Here is a 12,043-nt window from a genome sequence, read left to right on the forward strand (position 1 = left end):
CTTTCAGTTATCACTGACTCCCTGAGTCAGTGTCTGCAGACAGGAAGAAATCCTCTTATAAACTACATTAGAACTGTTGGGGGGAGAAAAAACCCTGACTATACAAAAACGTAAGCAACTTTCTCTCACAGTCACCACTTGGTGCCACCAGCTATGCTTTCACATGACAAATCATTCACATTTCCAGCCAGCCTAGGTGCTTCCTCCAAAACCATTCCAGGGACAAAAGAAACCGAAAAGTGCTGATGTAGCATGAAGGATGGTGTTTTCATAAGTGGTTCGACGTCTCTGTCACAAAGCCTGCCACACAACACCATCCATTATCTTTCTCTGGGACAGGGGAAGTTGTCTTGGGGACCTATTGTGTGTCTGGTGGAGTTTTGACTGTGTTTAATTGAGTTGGTGACACTTGTACCGTGCTTGGGTATGGGTGTTGGGAGACCAAGGCTGCAGCCTTGGATCCCAGGGGAAAGTTGTGGCTCCAGGGGGGCCTGTCCTTCCCTCTGCCCCATCCTGGGCTGCCTGGGGAAATCAGGCGTGGAGACAGTAGGATAGGGGTGGAGGGGTGGGGGGCAGCATGGAAACATATGAACAGAGGAGGTGCTGGGCCGGCTCTTGCCCTCTCACTGACAGGATCTGGTCAATGTCCTGCCGCCGAGGGTCGCGGCCTAGCTTACGCACACAAACTTATCTCCAGTGCATCTGCCGGGCCGCCTGCGCAGTCAGGCTGTCTCCATTGCGGGCCACGAGCGTTTTCCTGCTAGGGGGTGAGAGCAGCATGGTTGGAGGATAGAAGAAGGAAAGAAGAGGGGTGGGAGGGGGTGGGGGTGATGGGTAGGAGGAGGAGGGAAGGATAAAGCAGGGAAGGAGAGGGGGGCTCAATGTGAAACTGCCCCTTCCAGTGGCCTGCCAAGTCGCTGAGCTATATGGAAAACACGAGCCGCCTCCAGGGTAACAGGACCACTTCTGAATTTCTACAAACAAAAATAGCTCTGATGTCTGGCTACGACCTCTCTGTTTTCTGGCCCTCGTCGCTCTCTGTGCGTCTGTCACTTTTGAATTCCCACACGAAGACCAAGCTCATGTTCGAATCTAAACAGCCCTCGAGAACAACTTCATTTACTGTTGATGAGAGAGAGGGGGGGAAAAACACAGAAATTTAATAATTGTGTGGAGCCAAGCGTATTTATCATTCCTTCTCTTCTCTCGAATGGAAATGACCTCTTGGTGACCAAATCGTGTAGACCTCAATTGAGGTCCCTTTGGTGAGCCATTTCATCATTTAAACAGCATGAGTTCCAATTCTCATGACCTAATGCATTGTAGAATGCCTGAAATCTGCTGCTTGTGTTTTCTCTTCTCTCCCTCAACCCTTTCTCATCAACAGAAAAAGGGCTAGCAGGACAAAGAAGTCGGCAGTTCTGATTTACTGGGACAAAGTGACACGAAATTAACATCCCCAAACAAAACTGACCTGCAGATGCTACATGTAAATTATACAAAATACCACTTAGCCACCACCAAAACCCCCAATTGTTTACATCTTTTATTTTACTCTGAGACTTATTTTTGTAATTTGTCCTTCGTTTCTTTTGGGTATGATAATATTGTGCTTGGCAACAACGGTGCAATGGAGCTGAGAATTAAAACAATCACAGTCACACACCTGCATGTTTTTAACAACACTTATAGGAGAACAGATTATCAAAACCTTTTTACCCGAGGCAAAACTGAAAGTGAAAACAGGAGCACCTGTAGGTACGTACAGGAAAACTGTACTACAGGTCATTCACCTGTGATTTATCTTTGAAGTAAGCTTGATTACTCTCGACTCTTTGGTTCAAACACTGTTTTCTATACTAGGTGGACAATTCTGTAACATCACCAGACCAATATAAAGAAAGTTAAAAGGTTCAGAGTGTTATTGTTATCATTCGGAATCACAACTTAAAGGTCCTGCATGATTTTAAAAAGCTACTTTAACTTTGACATGTCCCCGGATTGTGTTTTTCAAGTTCCAGCTCAAATACCGTACAATACCCATGGTATCCTGGCCCATAATGGCCATAATGCCGGCACCTTTTCTGCTGGAACATATACGGCTGAACTCCAATGAACGCTGTACATCTTTCACCCAAATTTAACTGAGACACTTAGAGTGAGAGTTAGCAGAAGCAGCTTCGGAGCGTGATTAAAAATGAATTAAATGACAGACAGCAAAGCGACTGCTAGGTTGGAATTTAAGGGCACAGTTTCCCGGAAAACATTTCAGCGCTGAATAACCGTTGGCTGACCGTCCATTTCAGACATCTAGTCCTGGTTGAAAAATAGTTTCAAACTTAAAGTTGTGTGGATGTCGCCGACATTACCTCACCGTCTGTTCAATGTCCTTCTTTATTGTTGGCTGGACATCCATCCTGGACCTTTTAGCAAGGGGAAGTTTGTGCAAATAAATTTTGTATATTATCCATTTAAAACTAAAGAAGACAAAATAAAAAGCCTACATCATTGGAAGACAAAGAAATTCAGAATTAAACAAGTCTATAGAGCTAAACACTCGACACACTGAACTCACTGGACCACAGGCTGACATGGGAACTGAAAAAGGGCGGATGTTATGAGATGTAACAGTACACATGGGCTCAGTGGACACTATATTAGGTACACCTTACTTGTACAAGGTTGTCCTTCGGAACTGCCTTAATTCTTTGTGGCACGGATTCATCGAGGTGCTGGAAAAATGTCTCAATCTTAACATGACATCACCACACAGTTGGTGCAGATTTGTTGTCTGCGTATCCATGATTGGAAACTCCCGTTCCTCCACATCCCAAAGATGCTCTGTTTGATTGAGATCTGGTGACTGTGGAGGCCATTTGAGTACAGACAACTCATTGTCATGTTCAAGAAATCAGTTCGAGATGAATTGAGCTTCGCGCTATGGTGTGTTATGTGATGGAAGCAGGCATTAAAAGATGGGTACACTGTGATCATAAAGGGATGGACATGGTCATCAGCATCACTCATGTTTAAATGTTGCTCAGCTGGTACTAAGGAGACCCACACACATTAAACCACCAGGCAATGTTTTCCCAATTTTGGTGAACCTCAGTTTCCTGTACCTACCAGACACCTGGTGTGATGTAATCAGCCATCTGCTTTAAGGTGATTGGCTGATGAGATATTTGTGATGATGACAAAGTCCATATAACAGACAATGAGGAAATAATATAATTTACATGCATACTGTATAAACATAAATGTGGTTTTTTCATCTTTAAAAACTGCTTTCAATCAAATAGATACTAGTATGTGCATTAATTGTTACAATATCATTAATATTTCCTGGTTTTTAAGAAATGGCCCAGCTGTATGCTGATTTAGTTCACTGGGTGAATGTTAGAAGGCTTGTGCAGAGGCCCAAGTTTGAATCTGCTCTAAGATGTCGATCCCTTGGGATTTCATCTAGCTTTCCTGTCCTAATGCAATAAAGGCTAAAAAGCCTCAAAAATATGTTAAAAAACGAAAGTCTAACTGGACCGTTACTGCATGTGGAAACAACGTCACCATCTGGCTGTCTAACCCTTTGACAGTGCACAACTGGGTCTGTTCCAGCTGGGGAGGAGCCTCGCCTGTTTTGACACCACAGCAGGGTCCAAGTCAAAGCATCATATTCATAAGAAACACTGGGGATATGTAGTTATGCTCAAAAACAATGACACGTTGAAATTTTCATGTCTTCTTTAAGCTGTAGAGCCAAGACCTCCAAAGTCTAATAAAAGAGAATTATCCTTTTATAGGCGCAGCTTTTTTATGCTTTCCTGGCTTTAAATTCTCTGTGTTCGGTGGGTCAGTTACCTTTAAGGATAAAGTTTGACATTTTGACTGCAAAACAGAGCATTGTTCTCCTCATACTAATCCTACAGTACCAAAGACCTGCAATAGATCCTCCACGTCCAGCATGACAGCACACCTGAGGCTGACACACAGACACCTAAAACCCTTACTCGCACAACTGCCGTCATCTGCTCCTCATTGGGTGAACTGTTAAAGCAGGACCTTTAACACAAAGGTAAAACCCTCTGATGGGTGTTTACAAGGCAAAGTTTACCCATGTGACCTCCCGCGCTCGAACTGTTTGACAGTGAGTGAAGGAGGAAGGGAGCAGCAGGGCGAGGGCTTGATTATGGCGTAGTGCTCTTCAACCTTTAAACGCGCCTGATGTTGAGAAGCAAACATTGCTGCAGTAAAATGGAGGCGATGCGGGTTGCGCCACTGAAAAAGCAAGAGGGAACGAATTGCCTAAATGAGGAAGAGAATTTGGGGAACTTTTCGGCCTCACCGTGAAGTTAGGAGAGAATTTTGCAGGAAGAGAAATAAGAAGAAAAGGGAGGAGAAATTACCTCCTTAATGTACATTCTGTTCTGCTTTGGCTGTGATTCCCAAGGTTGCCTATCTAGTGTGTGCATGTGTTTGTGCTTGTGTTTGTGTGTGTGTGTGTGTGTGTGTGTGTCTCCGTGCCAGGCACAGAGTCTCCTCCACAGCGCTCACCCTGCCCTGCACTCTCCTCCTACTATGGGCGAGGCTTGGCGGCGCAGCACATAGCAGCACTGTTAGCTGTGAACCAGACATCGCCTTGCAAGCCGCCAGTCGAAACAGCTGAATGATGATAGTGCATAAAAGAAGTCAGCACGGGTCACATTTCTCCTCTACTGTATAATTATTATGGATTGGCTGCTCCAAAAGAACAAAAGAATTCAAATAAAAGTCTTCTTTCTCCTTCATCTCGCTCTTCCATTAACATCACCAGACACTCTCAGCCACTGATTTTATAAGTGAGACAAATATTCCCACGTGAAAGCAACTGCAAGGTATGCGAAGCTACATTCCTGAGGATGTTTTATCCTGATTTAAGGCCGTCTCGTTCACGTTCGGGCTCTCAGCTCGTTTGAAAACCTACACGTTAATATGAAAGGAGCCACGTCATCCAGTACTTGATTGTATCTCGCTACCAGTCCACTTTGTCTCTCACCCACTTGAATTCCAAATGAATATAAATGAGTGTTTTCACTGTGGGACAGACCAAAAACAGCAAACTATGTGACCAAAAACACTAATACTCTTAAAAGGAGCAAGCTCGTGTAAAAGAAAAACAAAAGAAGGAAATTCTAGCCAAAAAAAAAAAAAGAGAGAGAGAAGTAGCTAAATTGTTTTTTCATGTCTGCATTCAGTACAAACTGCAGAACAGCTGGGGCACAAGAGTAAGGCGAGGAAGACCGTTAACATGAGAACAAGGCACAAATCCAGTAATTATGTTCATGCTGGAAACCACTTTCTACGCATGCAGGTTTGTTTTTGGCATTTAATCTGTTAGATTAGCCAAACTGTCTCAGCCAAACAGTGAAACAGTGAAACCAGGCTGCATTCCTAGACCCAAAAACACTACAAAGTGACTAATAGGAAGGAGTGCAAAGGTCAAAGCAACAGGAACAAGTCACTGGACGTGACATGAATTTGTATAAAGGCGGTTCAGATTTTCACGTACATAGAGTCCAGCGTACCATTTAAAAGGGAAACAGGAAAAAATAATTGACCTTAATGTTCCCAAAAAGTGATTTCCTCATTACTGAGGAATCCTGAAAGATGCCAGGAACATGTCAGAAATATAAAGGAGGTTTTGAATAACCCTGCCTGACTTAAGGTCTGGCAGAAAGTATGCGCTAATGTGTTTACAGTGTTGCTGTACTACTAATGTATCAATCATCGCTGACAATCATGAGTATAAGCTAGGATACGTCTAACTGATTTTAAGCGTTCTCCTGGTTCTTAGTACGACATGAAGCTTGTATCAGTTTAAATCTCTCGGTTCAGGACCCAAGCTGACCCTCAGAGTTAGTCTTTGTTTGGCAGACGCCTTGGCCTCCTTTAATCTCGTGAAGAGATAAATCCTTTGATGGACCTGGCCTGACTCGGTTGAAAGTGCTGCCCAGCCATCTCCATAGATCAACGTAATACGGCATGTTTGATGTTGGGGGTGGGGGTTGTGTCACATGGGTGGGCCTTCTATGACAGAGACATCAATCCTGGGACACCACTGCACATCCAACTACCTCGTCACACCTTCTGCCAAATATATCCACCACCCCCCTTCCTAAACCCACCTTCTCCTCATTTGGTGTATCCAACCACAACCGACCCTGCCCTCTTGACCACAGAGCATTAACACTCAACCAGGATAAGCATATCTGCCTGTGTCAGGCACAGCTGTGCAGGCTGGGAGGCTGTAAGCTTTTGACACACAGACACACATTCCTAAATCAAAATGCACAGTGGCAACAAGATTTCAGGAAGTCACTGTCGGTGGAATTTCGAATAAGTAGTGTGGCACACAGCCCTCCTGATGAAACACAAGTTTCTGAGAGTTAGGTGTGTTGGTAAGAGAGAGGCACGCTAGCAGTTTACTCTTGTTTTCTAAGCTGACAGCTGGTTTCATATTTTCTATATGAGGTGTTGTATCTGTTCTAAGTGTTGGCAAAAACTTCCCAAAAGTCCAATATTCCTAATATTTATTTTCTTATAATCTTCAGTTTCTAGTCACTGAATCCTCAGGGATTTAATGAATATTAATTTAATGTTTTCCCCCCTTCTCTGTGTCACAAACTTATTTCCCATGATGCTCACTCTGGTGAAAGTGAATGGTCCCCGTGCCAGAGTACATCACTGAGCCGTATAAGTGTCATTCAAAAGCACGTGGTTAAACAGAGGTGAACTTCAGGGAGCTCTTTAGATTCCTCTGATAAGACCCCAGCCCATTAAGACCAGCCATCCCCGTTTGAGAGCTCTGTGCTGGCCTCACACACTTGCTCTTATCTAAATCCTTCATCAGCACACACCTAATCTGATCACAGTTGTTAATGTTGATAGATTTCTCTCTTGGGAATAACTCAGTGTCAAAAAAATCAAAACCTTTTTTTGTAAATCCCTGAATAAAGACTTAATGCTCTGCTTTTTTTTCCTTCTTTCTGTCATGCATTCCTCTGTGTGTGTGTGTGTGTGTGTGTGTGTGTGTGTGTGTGTGTGTGTGTGTGTGTGTGTTTGAATGAGTGTTTGTGTGATGTATCAATGTCAAATGTGTGTTCCAGCAGGCCAGCTAAGGCAAGCAGTGACATTAGCACCCCTGAAATAGCTTGACAGGCATTTTAATTGCTTTACCCTGCAATGGCTCAATATTTTGCTGGCATAGAAATAAAACAAAAATCAAAAAGGCTAACCTTTCCCTGGTGTAAATTACCAGGAACTCAAGTGCACGTCATGGCAACAACTTTCTCCCACTGAGAGCGAAATTCCATGATTTTAATAGTACAGTAAATTTATGGACGATTCAACTTTATTTTCCCATTGTTGTGGCTGATCTTTACCCATTTCCTTCCACATTCTGCCCTCTCACCTTCATCTCATTTTTCTTTCAGACCTCTCCTTTCTCCTAATTATTGCTGTGCTGCACAGTAATATATCCATTACGAGTTGACTGTATTGTGTTTATACCTCTTTGGGCAAGGAAAATGTATGATGCATGCTTGCATGTTTTTCTTTAATCATTGTGCAAGTAATAGCAGAGTCATGTGCGCAAAGCCTCACAATGAGGTGCTGAAGTACTTCATGGGTAGGAAATTTCACACAAACACAGGAAGCTCACTGTTTCTCACCAAGGGCAGGAGTCTTTGCTGTGGCGCTGCAGGGACTGATGGGCTGCTCAGATTAACAGGGGGCCAAAGAACCTGCAGTTCCTACTCTTCATTGTTGCCAGACTGTCTACAGAAAGACATCGCTGCATAGATCTATAGGGTATAGTGTTCTAAAAAAAGAGCTTAATGTTAAATTTAGATAGTATGTATACATATGTATGGATCTCAATGTTGGGAACCCGGTCAAAAAGTAAAATTAGTATTATCTAAATAACTATAATATATTATCATGGCCCTCTCTGAGCCTGGTTCTACCAGAGGTTTCATCCTGTTAAAAGGGAGTTTTTCCTTCCCACCATCACCAAGTGCTTGCTAACAGGAAGCTGTCTGATTGTTGGGTTTCACTGTATTACTGGGTCTTTACCTTACAGTATGAAGGATCTTAATGCAGCTGTTCTTGTGGTTTGGTGCTGTATAAATAAAATGAAACTTAACTGAATTGAATCAGTCTTTAAATCTGTATAGTTTTAAATATCATTAACATAACCTTAAGGATAAGTTCAAAATCGTCACTGCCATTATTATATTAACCTAGTTATGATATATCTAAAATAAAAAAAACACTGCCAGGATTTTATTACTAATGTCATTATATACATGTGGCGACAAGTGTCATAAACATCAGTTAGTACAAGTTAATATAAACTCTTGGCATTGCAGAGCATTCAGTCGGAAACATGCAACACAGTGCAACAGAGACCTCTAGTGGTAACAAAACGTTATGCTACTTGCAATCTTTTAAAAGCAGAACGACCAGTAGGCCCATTTTGTCTTTTTTATAACATCTGCTCTAAGTTGATTTAACAGGTTTTATTCTGTAGGACAGACAGTATTATTTTCTTGTTTTCTTTTCATTACCATAATGATAATTTAACATTTTGGCTTCAAGTGTGCATTTTCTCACAAGTTGCACACATTGTTAAACAGACGTCACAGAGGTCACAGTGTAGGAACAGGTGCAAATATACGAGTAAATAAAGGGATTGATGGCTAAACGAAAGTCGGTTGTTTTGGCTTTAGTGAGATGATATGGCTTGTTGTCACACTGTCAAGCCTTTCAGAGGTTCTTGAGTCTTTGTTAAAGTTATCGGTTACACCTATGTTTACCTACTGTGTAAAAAAAAAAAATCATGTTAATTGCTTCTTTGACATCAGGTAGTCAAGTATGGTTTAAACTCCTGAACTGACCTAAATGAAAGCTTTCATTCGCCAAGAATGACAATTATAAAACTAGATAGATGCAGATATAATTTATTATACTGTTTTTCAAATTCTTTTGAATAATTTACCAAAATAAACTAAACTATGGTTACTTTCTATTGCTCTGTTTCCTGTTAAGATGATCCTCAGTAATGTTGATATCCAGGCTGTGGGGAGCCCAGTCCATGATTGATAGTGTTGCACTGCATGGTCTTCTATTCAGGTATGCATTTACCACACTGGCTGTGTGTTTGGGATTATTGCCATGTTAGAAGAAAATTAACCATTTGCCTTCCAGATGATATTGCAAGGTGGTTCAAAATCTGATGGCACTTTTCTGTGTTCATGATTTTATCAATTTTGGCAAGATCCCCAACAGCGCTGCCTGAATCATGGCAGAGCCTCCACATTGATTTACAGCTGGCAGTAGACACTCACCTGTGCACCTCTCTGCCGACGTCCTCCGTACACACTGATGACAATTTGGGTTTAAATTGTCATCAGTGTGTGTTGAATTCATGACTCTATAAGACCAGTTGCCAATGATTTTCACTCCAGCTATTGTGTAATCTGACATATTTCAGCTTTTTTCCCTGTTCCCCTTAAGAATGGCTTCTTGACAGCAATCCTTCCTTTGAGACCATTTCTGATGAGGCTTCAGCAAACAGCTGAAGGGTAAGATATATTCATCCGGTCCTGTGTCAGGACTTTACAAATTTTTTCCTGTTTCTTAAGAACATGATGTTCAGGTACTGTTCATTTGTTTCTGTCCTCACTTGTCCAGTTTCCTCAGTTTTTAAGGACACAGTGAGCACTATGATGAGATATGCAAAGTTTTTGTCAATAGTTCTTTGTGAGTACTGTTTTTTTTTTTCCTGTCAAGTTGTGCTACCTTTGTCCAGTCAATAACATTCATTTTGGATCCTTGAGGTAGTTCTTCATCAGGAATGATGTATCTTTTGAGTCACTGTCGCATTGAAAGACAAAGCGATTGTCTTTCAAGCCAGTCTTACTGCTGACTGCTCAAGGTTTTCTTTCAAAATCTTCACTTCCCTCTTTCTTCATGACTCCTTCTGCCTTGACAAGATTTTGGTGCATACTCTGTTCATCTGGACGTAGCGTTTTCAGTGGGAGAAACGTTTCATCACTCATCCAAGTGAATTCTTCAGTCTCAGCTGACTGCAGGTTTCCCCAATCGTATAAACAGTACATTTGCATAATGACTGAAACTAGCACCACTGAAGGAACAATGGGCTGGAAGGTCAGTTCCTTGATCATTAATATGCAGATTTTCATGACCATGGATCAACAACCACTGATCAATGGCCATGGGTACCATTCACAGAGAGTTGGGGAAAGCCTGCAATCACAGCATTGTAAAATGGCAAAAGATGTACCCTTAGGCTCCCTCCTCAATTCAGAGATGGTCTTTCCCTTTTCACGTAAATGTCCTCCTTGACTCCGCGCTCAAACCAGCTTTCCTCCCTGTTTATAAGATTGGGGAAACCTGCAGTCAGCTGAGACTGAAGAAGCCACTTGGATGAGTGACGAAACGTTTCTCCCACTGACAACGCTACGTCCAGATGAACAGAATCAACTTGATTGACAATATTCCCAGTTCCAGACACACTGAAGCATTCCCACAGCATAATGGTCTTGTTTGGGTTGTGCTCCTCTCCCTTCTTTCTCTAAACATAGGTAGCACACTCAAAAAAATAACTACTTGAATGAACATAAAAAAAATAATGGAAAGGATTTCCACGTGATTAAATTGCTTTATCTTAGTGTTATTCAATTCTCTTCCAATTTATTTACCGCAGTTGAGTCCAACTTAATTTAACTGAGTTGACCCAACCCATGCAAATTACATCCAACAAAAATGCATAATGTTAATAATAAGACATTTATTAATGCAGAAATCCTTTCCATGATTATTTTAAATTCATTTAAAGAGAGTTTTTTTTTGGGGGGGGGAGTGTTCAACAAAGTCTAGAGTCTGGTTAACATAAAGCTTGAATGGATTTATAACAACGTTCACATAGTTGTCACTCTATCCATCTTCATCACGGTTGCGGGGGGGGGGCTGGACTCTCTCCCAGATGTCATAGGGTGAGAGGTGTGAACACCCTGGACAGGTTCCCAGTCTATTGCAGGGCTAGCACAGAGAGACAGACAACCATTTGCACTCATATTTACACTTATGGGTAATTTAGAGTTACCAATTAACCTAACCTCACTAAATGCATGTCTCTGGACTGTGGGAGGAAGCCGTAGTACCAGGAGAGAACCCAGGCAGACATGCAGAGAACATGCAAACTCCACACAGAAAGTGCACCACCAAGCTGTCAATCCATACTTTAAAAAAAGGAGGAAAGCTATGATGACAAAGCTTGTTACAGAATTTTCTTTATATTTTTGTCTTTGACAGGTTAAACCACAATAAATACTAATAGCATACATGTGTGCGTGTGCTTTTCTGCCTCTTATAACCCCATTGATTTTCCTGTGGTTTGAAATCTCATCTTGTGAAGGCAACTCACCACTATTGCATCATGTCATCTCCACAAGAATAAATTAAGTTGTTAAATTTCATGCAGATCATAAAAGATTGAATTACGTTCACCATAGAAACATTAAAATATTTTGTTCAAATTACAAGTTAGAGTCTTGTAAATGTAACAACCACTCAATGTCTTTTTTTCTCAGTGCATCTCTGTGGCCAGAGACGACCAAAGAACGAGCTTCCAGTATGAGTAATCTTTCCTCGGGTTGTTTTTAGCGTACCTCAGTTTTCTTTCCAGAGTCTTTGAAATCTTTCGCTTCCTGCCTCTGACAGGCTTGTTCTGCACTGTGTTGCTCTCTTTGAATTTCTTGATGATGCTTCTCACTCCAGTTCATGACACAGGAAATGCTGTGATAACTTTGTATATCAATTACTCTACTCAAGTCTAAACTGATTTCTTTTGCTTTTGGCATGATGCTTTCTCAAGCTCAAATCCTTCTATATTATGTGCAAACTTTTAACTGGATTTTACAAGCTTTGACCATTACAGTCTTAAAGCACACCGTTTCACAACAGTGGTTTGTGCTATGGCTCC

Source organism: Oreochromis niloticus, linkage group LG18 (assembly GCF_001858045.2).
Source record: "Oreochromis niloticus isolate F11D_XX linkage group LG18, O_niloticus_UMD_NMBU, whole genome shotgun sequence".
Lineage (NCBI taxonomy): Eukaryota > Metazoa > Chordata > Actinopteri > Cichliformes > Cichlidae > Oreochromis > Oreochromis niloticus.